This window comes from Felis catus, chromosome B4, assembly GCF_018350175.1.
Source record: "Felis catus isolate Fca126 chromosome B4, F.catus_Fca126_mat1.0, whole genome shotgun sequence".
Classification (NCBI taxonomy): domain Eukaryota; kingdom Metazoa; phylum Chordata; class Mammalia; order Carnivora; family Felidae; genus Felis; species Felis catus.
In genome coordinates, this window is record NC_058374.1 from 118,020,117 (window position 1) to 118,035,275 (window position 15,159).

The following is a 15,159-nucleotide window of genomic DNA, read 5'->3' on the forward strand; positions in this document are numbered from 1 at the left end:
AAGTGATTGGTCTCAAGGACCTATATGATCAGGTCAATTCCTTCCATGATTTTTAGTGTTTAGAGGGGATAACCAAACCCTGTGCAAAGCCATTCATAAATTGACCCATTTCTACCTCTGTAATCTAGTAATTCTTAACCAGGCTCAATTTTGCCTCTCAGGGAACATTTGTGTCTGTGTACATTTTTGATTGTGTGTGTGTGTCTGTGTGTGTGTGTGTGTGTGTGTGTGTGTGTGTGTGTGACTGGTATCTAGTGGATAGAGAGCAGGGATGCTGCTAAATATACTATAATGCACAGGACAGCCTCTACAACAAAGAAGCATAGAGTCTAAAATGTCCACAGTCCTGAGGTTGAGTAACCCTCCTCTTATCTCATATGCTCATTTCTTCTCTGCTTCCAAGGCTCCAGTCATAGGGAACTACTTACTCCTTTATGACTATGTCTTGCTGTTTCTCTTGTCTTGCTCTTTGTACATGCTGTTCCCCCTGACTGGAATGCCTCCCTCCCCTTTTACCATCTGGAGGTAAAGTGTTATCATCCTGGCCTCTCATATCATCCCTTGGGCATCTGTGTAATTTGAACTTATGTGGCACTGTAACGTTGGTTTTTAAATTTTTTTCCCTTGGTCGGTCCCTCCTGGGAAGAGCTATTCATGTCAGGCATCATGTCTGACATCTTTCTTTTTGCCCCATCTGGTAAAAATATTGGCATGTAGTCGATGTTAAGCATGCTTGTTTGTGGGTTACTTGGTGGGATGTATGGATGAATAGAATCTGTGTTTAGATCAGATGACAGTCAGAGACCAATATTGTTCATGTATTCCAGCTTGGAAATTAATTATTCTTTTAGTCCGTTTTTTTCAATGTCACCTTCTTGGTTATTTTCTTTTGATTTCCTAACTTGACTTCTGGTGCCTTGAATATAGTAAGTGATCAGTGACCATTTACTAAACAAATATTGGCTATAGGTCTGGGTTTAAACAGAACTTTAGATTCTTTCTGGATAACTTTAGATTCTTTCTCTTTAGCAAGGCAGGGAGAGATTTTTTTCCCTTCAAAATTGATCTGGGTCACCTTGTTGTTACTCTGTTTTTCTCTATCTCATTGGTACCTCCCTCCCTCTACTGCACCACCCACTGTAGCTCAGTACACCCTCAAAACTTGGGTGAAAAATTGAAGATCCCTGGAGTGAGAAGGCTTGGGGTCTTCCCACAGATACAGCTGCCTTAATTTGGTTCACCTGACTCAAGTTCGGAACATTAAATCCCATCCCTGCTACGCTGGTAATGGCAGAGATTTATCTCCTCTTTGGACCACAGACTCTTCTGTAGGTTCTGTCCCCTTCAATTGCAAATGCTGGTTAGTTCATCCTGCTTCTACTCTTAGATATCAACTTGAGCTTTTTCTATCTTTAGCTTTCCTTTGTCATCTGAAAGAGAATGGTCTATCCAGTTTCTTCTGAATGTCCATTCTTTCCCTGGCCAGAGACATGGTTCATTAGGGAGAAGTAACTTGTTGAAGGTCTGTATTCAGGTGATTTTCCATTCACTTGTGCAGCTTCCCTGTTCCCACCTTTCTCTCTCAATACACTCAGTCGGCTGTTGATGGTACCTAGTTTTGGACCCATTTTCATGTTCCCGGGCTTTTTCATTTTTATTGTAGATTCTAGTCCTCTTCTATTTGCAACGTAATTATTTTCTTTCTTGTGAAGTCTTCAGTTATTCTCCTGAACTCTTGTTCTTTGCCCTCATGTCTCTGTAGGTACGCATTAGCACTTTAGATATCTTCCCTCTGAATTTACCATATCCTTTCTAGGTGATGACATTTTTTTTTCATAGTACTTTAGCTTGAGTCTTCTACTTATTGTACCTCTTGAGTAGCAGATGCTTGGTGGTCTTAATCTTTGGATTTTATTGTGTCTGGGAAATGGGGTCAGATGGGTGGGGGAGAGAAAGGGAGCATTTAAGGAAGAAAGAGGCAAGAGATCTTCATTTCAGTCTTATCAGAAAAGGGCAAGGATCACAGAGACAGGGATTCTTTTCTATTAAACTCAGGTCTGGGTTTTGTAGAATTTCCTTTTCTTTCTTGAAGCCTTGATCTCTACTTCTACCCATAAGCAAAGTTTCAGTAATTTGTGGAATTTGAAAAAGCAAACCCAACCCCAGGAAGGTAACTCTTGGAGTCTATTCAGTATTGGGCATGACAAGCTACGAAATGTACACCTGCCCACAGTGGCAGCCAGAGGGGAGGTAGGTGTGTTCAAGACTAATGGCATTGGATCAGAAACAAACTAAGGAAGAGAAAAGTCAGTTTTCAGCAGGAACTCCAATCAGGAAGTTGTCCTTTCCACAAATATAAAATAAAAACAAAAATAGAAACAAACAACAAGCAAACCCTTCTCTTTCGTTTGCCACAGGCAGACACACACAAAAAAATACAGAACAGCCCACCGCCAGCTCAGAGATTAGACAGGAAGTAAGTCATAACACGTTCATAAACTGGGAGACAAACAATGTATTCCAGGGGTTTACACAGAATGTAGGCAGCCAGCATGTTACAGAGGGTATTGGCAGGAAGCAAAGTATCCTCAGCAAAATGATTGATCATGAGAAGCATAAAGCGAACTCTGAAGTGCATTGAGAGGTTTAACAAAAGGACACTGATGAGAATTGCAGTGACTACACTGTGGACCAGGGTGGAATAAGAATAGGTTGGTGAAGATGGAGGAGAAAGTGCAATTCAGATTATATCAGAAGCACAATCCCCTACCATCAGTGGCTAAAGGTTTTAAACAGTTTTTTCCATAAGAAATAGCAAGATGTTTCTTTTGGAACCCAACCCTCTTTTTCTACTACATGTGTGTGAATGAAGCTCAGGCATTTTCAAGTGCTTGTTATCTTCTTGAAATCTGAAGGTAACCCCACCTGCTTTTATTATGTAAGGACGGCTGATCCTATTTCAGCCACAAGTCAGGCATGCCTAATGGGAAGAGTAGGTAAGCAGCAATCTTATGGAATGTTGTCATGACCAAGCTTCCCAAATCTCTGCCATAAGTTCTTTTGTAGAAGGTAAACTTCCTATAACCACAATCCAGTTAACCGGAATGTTTAATAGTCCCAATTCCCAGCCACACTTACTATGGTTTTGAATATTTTTATACTTTTTATTAGAAAAAGGTCAATGTCAAGAAAATATATGGTGGCAATATGTAGTACATTAAACATCTTGAAAGCCATTTACAATTGAAAAAGTATTCTGGGATCAGTATAGATTTGGTTCAGTCTCCTTTACATGATTTAAATCAGTAGCTATGGAAACTCCTACTTGACGTTTATTGTAATAAGCATGAAATGCTAACCTCTGTCATCAAAGGAAGATTCAGCTGTGTTCAGGGTGGTGAAGGGAGCTAATAATGCATCTTAGAAGGGTTTAAAACAGAGGTCAAAAGCAAAGGTTTCAAGAACATTTTCAACACTTTTTATTAATATAAAATTGAACATACACATAAATGTAGAGAGGATGATATAATGATCCTGAGGTTCAGTTAGATTCAAGTCCAGTCTTTAGGCAAGACTTTTTCCTGGGTAGTGCTCTTGCTTCCTGTTGCTTCATATCATGAAGCCATAAGTTCTGGTTGTCCCACTTGAGGTGGTGCTAAGATCTGTGAGTGGGGACAGGTGTATCAGTCTCATTCCTCCATTATGAAGTTTCTGTCCCTTGATGATTGTTGTCTAGATCTGTTATTTCACTTAAGTGCTTGGAAAAGGTGACTTTCTAGTTCTCTCATTCCTTCTGCATTTATTAGAGGAAAATTTCCAAAAAAAGAAATTCCTTCATTGACTATTTGATTACCCTGAAACACATAAAATACACCATAAAGTACAGAAAGGGCAGAATAAATATCTCATTCATTCCTTTTATTTATAAGCCTTCAGAATCATTTTTTTGGGGTCCCAATAATTAGATTTGTGGCCACCTAACAAATGGGACCTGGGGATTTATTTTTAAACTCTGTTTGCTAAGGTCACTGATGAGATGCTTTTGTCCCTACCGCCCATTCTAGAATTATATTATTTTTCTTGGTTAACTGTAACCCTCTTCCTTCCCACACATACCCTTCCTTCAACAAAAACCAGTTAAAATTCTCAAACAGAAGTGACAGTAGAGATGTTGAATTGAAGGAAGAGTTATGGTTTTCATGTTCTTTCTTCAAGTATTTTATGATTTGGGTTTAATACAAGGACCTCCCAGACCTGACATTGCAAGGGTAGGTTTAAATATAAATTCTTGATGTTGAGAGGTGATGTATGGTCTCCTTCTTTCCCTGTGGCAGGCCTATTGCAAGGATGTGCACATGCCTGTGATATATGGACAGGGAGCTGCTATAGCAGGAGCATCTCTCTGCATTGGGCCTCATGCATCCTGGTAAGGATGTACTTGGTGTTGCCAGCATGCTCCATCAAGTATTTTAGGAAGTAACAATAGCATGCTTCTATGGAAGGCTTCCATCATACTGTAAAATGTACTGTTAAATAGGTCTAACCCAAGGAATCACTGGCAATACTAACACTGGGCAATGTACTAACAACATTGGTTAGTACTTTATTTTGGGGATTGAGTGGCCCAGGGGGAAAAAGAATTATTTGAAAGAGAAAATAAATGTATTTATTTGTTTTTTGCTTTGCTTCTTTTTTCTCATCCCTTGGGCTTCTGAATTCAGTTTGGTGACCACAGAATAGTAGGAGTAAAAAGCTTCTGGGATTTGGATAAAAAGTTTTGTGAAATTTAACTTTTAGAAGCTGTTTGTGTTAAAACCTTTTGGGGAACAGGACTAAAGGCAATACCAAAGAGACCTTGGAGGATAAGCTTGTGGGGTGAAATACAGAATTCCCAGCCTAAATTTGAAATTCAGAGAACGATTACATTTTTAGTAGAAGTATATCTCAAATATTGCATGGGATATAATTCTACTGAAAAAAAAATTACTCATTTATCTAAAATTCAGCTTTAACTGGATGTCCTGTACTTTCATTGGCTAAATCTGATAACTCTACTTGGAGGGCAGAGGGAACAATCTGAGAGTTGTTTGTGGTGCTGTGTGCTGAGCCTCCGGCCCTTTAATTATCTCAGGAAAACTCAAGGGAGTGCTAGTAATGACCATGAATATTCCTATACCATGTGCTGCTGATATTCATCAGAGCAAAGCCTGCTGTTCCCTAATAGGCATACTTTTTAATGTCCCCCTTACTTTAGAAAAGTGAATATCAATAGGCATAACATTTTCTGAGGGTTAGAAGACCCTAGGCTAATCAGTCTTTCTCACTGAGCATCTTAGTTATATGAGATCCTAATCTGGGAACAGCAAAACACTAGGAGCCAGGGCAGTTGTCTTGAGCTTTAACTGGGTGAAATGGATGTTAAATAAAATTTTGTTTAACTTGTTCAGACATCCAGTGAAGAGGCCAGTGTGAAACTTGACTTGCATTTTTCATGACCTGATTATAGAACTAGAGAAATTAAAGGAGGTGGGAGTATCTATTTGTTTTAAATGTTGTTGCAGTAAATAGACCACATCAAAGCCTATATTTTTGGTGATCTTGAGGAATTTATACCTAGGATTTCTTTGTACTTTCAGCAATGTCTAGAGGTGTTCCTTTTCCTTCCTTACAGCACATGTTGATTTTTGTAGTATATGTAAATCTGAAATAGGGAGACCAGCCATTATCTGTATGTGATGTTGAATAATTCTCAAAGAGGAGCCTTACTTGTAAGATAAAGAACTTGGGGCGCCAGGGTGGCTCAGTTGATTAGGTGTCCGACTTCCGCTCAGGTCATGATCTTGCAATTTGTAAGTTCGAACCTCTCATAGGGGTGTGTGCTGACAGCTCAGAGGCTGCTTCAGATTCTGTCTCTCCCCTCTCTGTGCCCTTCCCCCACTCGCACTCTGTCTCTCTCTCTCAAAAATAAATACACATTAAAAAAAGAGAACTAAAAGTTTACACAGTTGAGCATGCAGGACTTAATGGTTTTATCTGTCTTTTTGTAAATGGTGTTTCCTTTATTTCAACCTTCTGTCTATAAGCTGCCATTTTTGTAAAATGTGTCTGCAGGTTCAGCTTCTATTGATTGGTCCAGGGATGTTACTTGATTAAAAACTGGACCAGTCATAATAGACCTTTGTCCTTAACCCTTTCTGTGATCACCTGAGGTGTCTCCAGTATTCTTCCAAAAAAAAAAAAAACCCCAATAAATTTCTGTTTTACTCTAAACCAAAATATTCAAGTTGGATTTGTAAAATTTGCAACCAAAGGAGTCCCAACTAATAAAACCCAGAACTAAATTTTTACAAAATACAGCGTATAAGCCTTTTGGTTGCTTTAAAAAAATAAACAAAAACAAAAAAAATTAAAGCCCAGCCTCCCCTCAGTCTACTCTTGAAAACATTCTGTTTACATTTATTTTAATGCTGGCCCACCCCCAGGAATTTTTTTTTATCATTTTTTTGGAGTTCTTTTTCTTTCAGTAAACTATCAGATTTCACTATTTGTACTAGTCTCATCACACTTAATTCATATTGTATTATATCACAGTTATTTTTGTTCACCTTTTTCTTTTGTACTTGTGAGTAGGGACCAATCTTTTATTCATTTTAGTAGTGCTTGCAATATCTACATTGTAAGGCAAAAAATTATTCATCCATTTGTTAAATGGATGAATAAATATTCTATTGGTTATTTGTTCTTAAGGGAATGTAATAGAGGTTTGGGTTGTTCTATATCCCAGAAAAGCTACTTATGATAAAATTTTTTTTTTGTTACTTAGAGATGTACACATATGCATGTGAATGGTGTATTTAATACAAAATAGAAAAACTCATTTTTAAAAATCTGATTCAAAAGGCAGTAGAAAGATATGTCTGGCTTGTGGAGAAAGGGAGTATTGCTCATCTACGTTCTCTGTATGCTCTGAGAAGGCCAACCTCCATCAGTGACAGAAGACACAGAGGGGCAGAGGGAACTTAATTGTCATGGGCCATTAGAGACAGTGAAAAAGATTCCCAGCCACATCCTTGAGTTGTTTCTGGGAGGAAAGCAGAATGAGGCTCATCAATAAAGTTGGGCTGTGGAATGGATTGGATTCCTAAAGGAAGCCATACTGGAGGGAGGCACAGGAGGGACTTAAGTGAAATCACCCAGAGGGAAGACATCTGGAGATTATCCAGAATACAGTGGCTGGAATGTCAGAGAGAGCATGGCTCCAGGTATAATACCCTGATGGTCTCTAACCCAAGCCACTCATGCTGGCATATTGTGGTGTATAGGGAAGAATTGTGTCTCTGGGGCCTGTGAACTATTCTGTGGGAAAACCCTTAAATAGCTTTTTATGGGAAGTAGAAGGAACTGTTTTCTTGGCCAGAGATGAATGCTAGAAGTTGGCCTTTCTCAAGAGGCCGGCAGAGGTGAGGATAGCTGTAGGAAAGCTCTGGATGGAGATAAGGAGAGTGAGGTGAGGAGGAGAGGGGCTGTGGGGCTCATTTCCATGGCCATCTTCCTTCCAGTTCTCCTCTTCCGTCCATCCTAGAATCAAAGAGAGGACAATTGGGAGAGTGATTCCTGGAAAAGTCTAGACTTAGTAATAATGAAGCCAGCGAAGCTTTATAGGCTAGTTTATGGTAAACATGAGATAGTATACACCACTTATATAGTATTACAGTATATAATATTGTAGCATATAGTATTATAGTATATAGTGTTATCATATTATAATAAATACAGTAAACACATGTTTGTATTCACTGGATGAAGTTAAAGGACATTAGAGTGGCATGTATATGAACCATTAACTATTTCCAATTATCTGACAGTTTGTAATTTTTCATTGTCATCAATAATAAGGCTATGAATTCATTGTATATGTAAATCTCTGTCCTTATCTGATTATTTGCTTAGGATAAGTTCCTGGAAGTAAAGTTAAATCTAACAGTATAAATAATTTTGTGGGTCTTGATACTCACTACAAAGTTACTCTTTAGGAAGGGTGTACTAATTTATATATCAACCCAAAGTATATAACAGTTCCTATTTCAATGATAGCATTATGACCCTCAAGGGTTATCATGAAAATACAAATCTTTGCACAGGTGAAAAATGCGTATGTTATGAATTTCCTGTATGCTTTTTGCTCTATTAATATTTTGGGGAAGGAAAAATATTTCCTCCACCATTCTAGGTTCTTTTGGCTAGCCTGTTAATTAAATTGACATAGATTAACAAGAGAAAAACACATTTAGTTATGTATGTATGGGAGCCACCTAAGAATATGAGACCCACATATGGTCAAGCAGTTGAGGCTTGTATGCCATCATGTGCTGGAGAAGCAGGTAGGGATCTGAGGCTTCAAAGGGGAGGAAGGCAATTTACAGAAATATGAGAAGAGAAAATATTTGGTAGCAAATTTTTGCCATGCAATACAGACACAGTGGGACACAGAGAGGAATTTGATCTCCGAGCCCTGCCAAACTCCCTACAGTTGACCACATCTAGCATATATTCTTTATAGTTATCTGTGGTAATGGTTTTCTTTCTGGACCAGGCCCTCTATCTAAATTCCTCTAAGAAGTTGAAGGGAGGTAAAATCTCTTTCTGAGTCTTTGAGCCTTGATTGACTTCAGCTCAAAGTAATCTATGTGCCAAAGTAACACATTTTGGGAAAGCTTGTTCTGAACCCCTTCAGTATGATGTATTATATTAATAAAATTTCCTTTATTGTACTTCTTAGATAAACCGTATTTGTTTGTGGTAGAATTGTTTTTAAAAAAGAGAAACTTGATTTCCTTTTTATAAAAGAAGTATGTTGAGGATAGAAAATACAGGCAAGCAGAAAGGAGAAAATAAAGATTACCTATAATCCTACCTCCTGGAGATAACCACTATTAAAGTTTAGGTATGTACAGTTGATTCTTGAACAATGAAGGGCTTAGGGCTGCTGACCCCCTACACAGTTGAAAATCCACATATAACTTTTGAGTCTTCAGAAACTTAACTACTAATACCTTACTGTTGACTGGAAGCCTTACTGATAACATAAACATTTGACACATATTTTGTACATATGTATTATATCCTGTATCCTTACAGTAAAGTAAGCTAGAGAAAAGGAAATGTTATTAAGAAAATCATGGGAAAAGAAAATACATTTATAGTGCTGTATTGTGTTTAATGAAAAAAAAATCTGTATGTAAGTGGACCAGTGAAATCCAAACCTGTTTTGTTCAAAGGTCAACTGTATATGTTTAGTCTGTTTTTTAATGAATACATCTCAATGGTTTTCAAGCCTGGTTTCACATCATAATCACCTGTGTTGCTTTAAAAAAAATACAGATGACCAGACCTCATGTGTGGAGATTCACATTCAGTAGGTACTTTCTTAAAACACTTTCTACCACTGTGTTTAATGGTATTGCACTCACCATGCCTTAGAGTTTTATTTACCCACCTTCTCTGGGTCATGTCATCAACTGTCAACTTTTTGATAATCTGTTGAGAAGTAACAATTCCTACCCTTACTCCAGATGGGTCTACCAAGTATGAGAACCCTATATCCCAGCAAGTATTCCCCAACTCAACATGGTGTGCTACAGGTCCCCCAAACTCAAAATATCCAAAACTCATCTCATTACCTAAGAGCAAAAACTGGTCATTACTTCAGTAGTCCCGGTAATTCAACTGTCTACCCTCTAATTCATCTCAATCCACACAGCCAGTCAGACTCAAAGATAGTTCCAATTATCCTTGAATTCTGTCCTTGTGTAATCCATGTCCTTGTAGAATTCCCTCCCCTTGAGTATGAGCTTGCCTAGCAACTTGCTTGTGCCCAATAGATAGCATGTCATTTCCATGATTAAGTTATAAAAATACATTGTGTCTTCTTTCATGCCAGCACAGTCTATCCTTGCCAGCTTTACTGAAGCAAGCTGCTATGTTGCAGAGGAATGTTCTGTATTGCAAGGAACAAAGACCCTCAGTCCAACTGCTGCTAGGAACTAAATCCTGTCAAAACTGCATGAGCTTGAAAGCAGACTCTTGTCCAGTTGGAACCTTCAGATGGGACTCTTGCCCTGGCCAACACTTTGACTGTAGCCTTGTGTGAGACTGTGAAGCAGAAGACATGCCTGGATTCCTGAACCATTGAAACTGAGATAAAAAATGTGTTTGTACTAGATTGGTGGTAATTTGTTATACAGCAATAGATAACTAATATACAATTAATCCCCATGTCCTGTTGTTTCAGTCTCCTTGATATCTCTCAAATATGATGTACTTTTCAAGTCTACAGCCAGCTGTCTAGGTCAGTCATGATCTTGAATCCCCTGAATTGTTATACCACCTTCTCACCCTGTTATTAATCTTGTGGCCTCCATTCTTTCTTTTTTTTTCCCTCTTCATTTTTTCTTTTCAAAATCATCTTTCACAATGGGAATTGGATCATATTCCACTGCTTAAAAATCCTTCAGTACTCTTTGATTGTTCTTGGGTTGAAGTTCAGAGTTTTAAGCATGAGTCACAAGGTTCTCTATGACTTGGGCCCCTGCTTGCCTGTTTTTCAAGTCCTAACTGCATCATGTTCCCTTGGTTCTTGGCTTAACCTTGCTGCTTTCTCTGCTTGAAGTGCTCTCTTACATACTTCCCCCCTTGCCCTGACTCCAGATCTTTCATGTATTGCAACTAATTTTTCACATGCAAACAATTTCCTTTAGTAAGTCTTTCCCAATTGTGGAAATCTGATCTGGATGCCTATGTGGATTATCTGCTGGCTCCATGTTTTTCACCTATTTATCTATCATTGCCATCACCTATTTATTTGTCTCATGTTCCCTATAGACTAAGCTTTGGAGCACAAGGATCAGGCTATTTAATTTCCTAGTTGGTTGGTAATAAATATTTGTTGAATAGATAGATAGATAGATAGATAGATAGATAGATAGATAGATAGATACCAGTAGAGGATCTTTGTTCTCTAGGTTTGGTGAAACCTAGAAACAGAGACCAGTTTTCTATATGCACCATGTCTGGATCAAGCTATGACTTGATACTTACAACCAGTATCCAGCCCACCAGATCTCTGACACTGTGTCAGCTTTCTGCTTTTGTTGTTAAATGGATCCTGGGGCCACATTCTTTCCAGTGTTAATGCTCATGAGGGATGAAATGGAGTGCATTTGGCTCAAGGTTGTCCTAAATCCAGCCCAGGCCTCCAGCTTAGGAATGTCAATAAGCTTCAGCTGGGGCTTCCTTCACTTACATCCTGGGTTTGCTGCTCTTTCTTAGGTAGGGGCTGTGTGAATGGAACACATTCTGGACCTTCTCTCAATATCTTTATCTTTATTAGATGAGAATGTTTTTAAAGTTTTGCCTTATGAATGCTATTCTTCCCTTCCAGGGCTTACTGATAAAGGATGTCCCCTGATTTCATTGGGGAAGTAGGGAGTAAGAAATTAAATGACTGTGCTCAATGCCATTTGACCTGAAAAGAAATTGCAATTATTTAAGCTTTACTTTTTAACTCTGGAATGCTCACCAAAGTCTTCTTATACATGATTACCTGATTTCTAGGTTCCTATTTTTAATTCATCTTTCTTCGTAGGAATGTATCTTCAGTGTAGCTTTAGATTTCTTCCATTTCTGAGAATGTTTTTAACTTTGCTTCAGACATGGATAACAAGTCAGTGGAATAGAAAATATTTAAGGTAGTAACTTTTTCTGTTCGAAGTCTGTAGCTATTCATCTGTAGTCATCTGACCTTTGCCATAAAGAGGAGAAGTCTGAAGCCAGCCCAATATTTTTCCCTTGTGGATCACCTTTTTCTTTTTTTTTCTATCTGGTGGCTAATGTGATTTTTTTATTTATTATTGTAATTAAACTTTTTATTCTAAAACATAATATCAAGGAAGCCTGGGTGGCTCAGTCAGTTAAGTATCTGACTCTTGATATCAGCTCAGGTAGTGATCTTGCGGTCATGAGATCAAGCCCTGCATCAGGCTCTGCGCTAAGCATGGAGCCTGCTTGGGATTCTCTCTCTCTCCTCTTTCTGCCTCTCCCCCACTTGCTCTCTCTTTCTTTTTCTCTCTCAAAAAATAAATAAGTAAACATTAAAGACTTTAAAATGTAATATCAGTTCTTCATTTTTTTCTAGAATGTAGTAAGCCCACTTGGTCTGTATAGGCGTATTTCAGAGATATTGTGGGTTCAGTTCCAAACCTCCGCAGTAAAATGAATATCCCAATGAAGTGAGTCAAATGAATTTTTTGGTTTCCCAGTGCATATAAAAGTTATGTTTATACTACACTGTAGTCTATTAAGTATTTAATATCATTATGTCTAAAAAAAAGCACATACCTTCGTTAGAAAATACTTTAGTGCTAAAAATGCTAAGCATCATCTGAACTTTCAGTGAGTCATAATATTTTTGCTGGTAGAGGATCTTGCCTCAGTGTTGATAGTTACTAACTGATCAGCGTGGTGGTTGTAGAAAGTTGGGGTGGCTGTGTCAATTTCTTAAAATTAGACAACAGTTAAGTTTGTTGCATTGATTGACTCCTCCTTTCATCAATTATTTCTCTGTAGCATGTGATGCTGTTTGATAGCATTTTACCCACAGTAGAACTTATTTCAAAATTGGAGTCAGTCCTCTCAAACCCTGCCATTGTTTCTTTAACGAAGTTTATATGATATTCTAAATCCTTAGTTGTCAATACTCTTTACACCATCTCCACCAGGAGTAGATACTATCTCAAGAAACCACTTTGCTCATTCATAATAAGCAACTCTTCATCCATTAAAGTTTTACCATGAGATTTTAGCAATTCAATCACATCTTCATGCTCCACTTATAATTGTAGTTCTCTTGCTGTTTCCACCACATTTTTGCAGTTACTTTCTCCACTGAAGTCTTGAATCCCTCGAGGTCAGGTCATCCATGAGGGTTAGAACCAACTTCTTCCAAACTCCTGTTAATGCTGATAATTTTGATCTCTTCCTAGAATCACAGATGTTTTTAATGGCATCTCCAATGGTGAATCCTTTCCAGATTTTCAATTTATTTTGCCCACATCCATCAGAGGAATCACTATTGATAGCAGCTATTGCCTTACAAAATGTGTCACTTAAAGAGTAAGACTTGAAAGTTGAAATTACTCCTTGATTGATGGGCTGCAGAATGAATGTTGTGTTGGCAAGCATGAAAACATCCATCTTGTTGTCCATCTCCATCAGAACTCTCAGGTGATCAGGTACATTGTCAGTAAGCAGGAATATTTTGAAAGAAATCTTTTCTGAGCAGTAGGTCTCAACAGTGGGTTTAAAATATTTGGTAAGCCGTGTTGTAAACAGATGTGCTGTTGTCCAGGCCTTGTTGTTGCATTGATAGAACACAAGCAGAATAGATTTAACATAATTCTTAAGGACCCTGGAATTTTCAGCATGGTAAAAGAGCATGGGCTTTAACTTAAAGTCACCAGCTATATTGGCTTGTAACAAGAGAGTCAGCCTATCCTTTGCAGCTTTGAAGCTAGGCATTGACTTCTCCTCTCTAGCTATGAAAGTCCTAGATGGCATCTTCTTCCAACAGAAGGCTGTTTTGTCTATGTTGAAATCTGTTGGTTAGTGGAGCCACCTTCACTAATTATGTTAGCTACATCTTTTGGATAACTAGCTGCAGCTTCTGTATCAGCACTTGTTGCTTCATCTTGTACTTTTATGCAGACTGCTTATTTTTTTAAACTTCATGAACCAATCTCTGTTAGCTTCAGACTTTGCTGCTGCCACCGCTGCTTCTTTAAGTTTATTTGTTTATTTTGAGAGTGAGAAAGAGTGTGAGAGGGAAGGGGGCAGAGAGAGAGGGGCGGGGAGAGAGTGGATCCCAAGCAGGCTCCATGCTGTTAGTGCGGAGCCCAAAGTGGGGAACCACAAGATCATGACCTGAGCCGAAATCAAGAGTCAGAAGCTTAACCAACTGAGCCACCCAGGTGCCCTCCAAACTTTTCTTCTGTAGCTTCCTCAGCCTTCACAGAATTAAAGAGAGTTAGGGCTTTGTTCTGGATTAGGCTTTGGCTTAAGGGAATATTGTGGCTAATTTGATCTTCTATTTAGAAAACTGAAACTTCCTCTGTATTGGCAATAAGGCTGTTTCACTTTCTTATCATTTCTGTGTTCACTGGAGTAGCTCTTTTAATGTCCTTCAAGAGCTGTTCCTTTGCATTCACAACTTGGCTACCTGGACCGAGAGGCCTACCTTTCAGCCTATGTTGGCTTTTGACCTGTCTTCCTGATTAAGCTTCAATCATTTCTAGCTGTTGCTTTAAGCTCAGAAATGTGTGATTCTTCTTTCACTTGGACACTTAGAAGACTCTGAAGGGTTATTAATTAGCCTAATTTCAGTATTGTTGTGTCTAAGGGAATAGGGAAACCCTAGGAGAGGGAGGGGAATGGGGGAATAGCCAGGTGGTGGAACAGTCAGAACACACACATAACATTTATCAATTAAATTTACTGTCTCATATGGGTGTGATTGGTGGCACCCCAAAACAATTACAATAGTAACATCAAAGATCACATGATCATAGATCACCGTATCAAATATGGTAATAATGAAAAGTTTGAAATATTTTGAGAATAACCTAAATGTGACACATAGACACAAAGTAAGCAAATGCTGTTGGAAAAGTGGCACTGATAGATTTGCTTGATGCAGGCTTTAGTTTATAAAAAACACAAAATCTGCAAAGCACAATAAATTGAAGTGCAATAAAATGAGGTATGCCTATATACTCAAGTCATTTTTTTCTACCTTTGGAAAGTAATTTTTAGCCATGTATTGTTGCTTCTGTTTCATTTATATGGGTTTCCTTTTCAGATACACTTATAAATTCTTAGATGGAATCTCCATGTCAGTTGTGAATTTTTTTTTTTTATGTCTGAAGACTGCTTTTGTGCAGAGAAAAGGGCTATGTTTTTATTCAAGGTTTTAATTTAATATTCACTTTATTAAAGGTACAGTTTTTTTTTTTATAAATCTGGCTTCTCTCAAATCTTTAAGTTCACCTTACTGTATTATTTGATTTATGAATCTAGTAAATTTTAACAATTGCTTCCAAGGGAGCC

At 38.1% G+C, this 15,159-nt stretch overlaps 1 long non-coding RNA gene across 1 annotated transcript in view; it reads right to left on the minus strand.

The window, feature by feature from the left end:
* Positions 1-6,859: 6,859 nt before the first annotated feature.
* Positions 6,860-15,159, minus strand: part of LOC123386694 — a 58,380-nt gene continuing 50,080 nt past the window's right edge. Inside the window, exon 3 of the long non-coding RNA XR_006600990.1 lies at positions 6,860-7,578. This is a non-coding gene — a long non-coding RNA (uncharacterized LOC123386694). The remainder of the gene's footprint in view (positions 7,579-15,159) is intronic.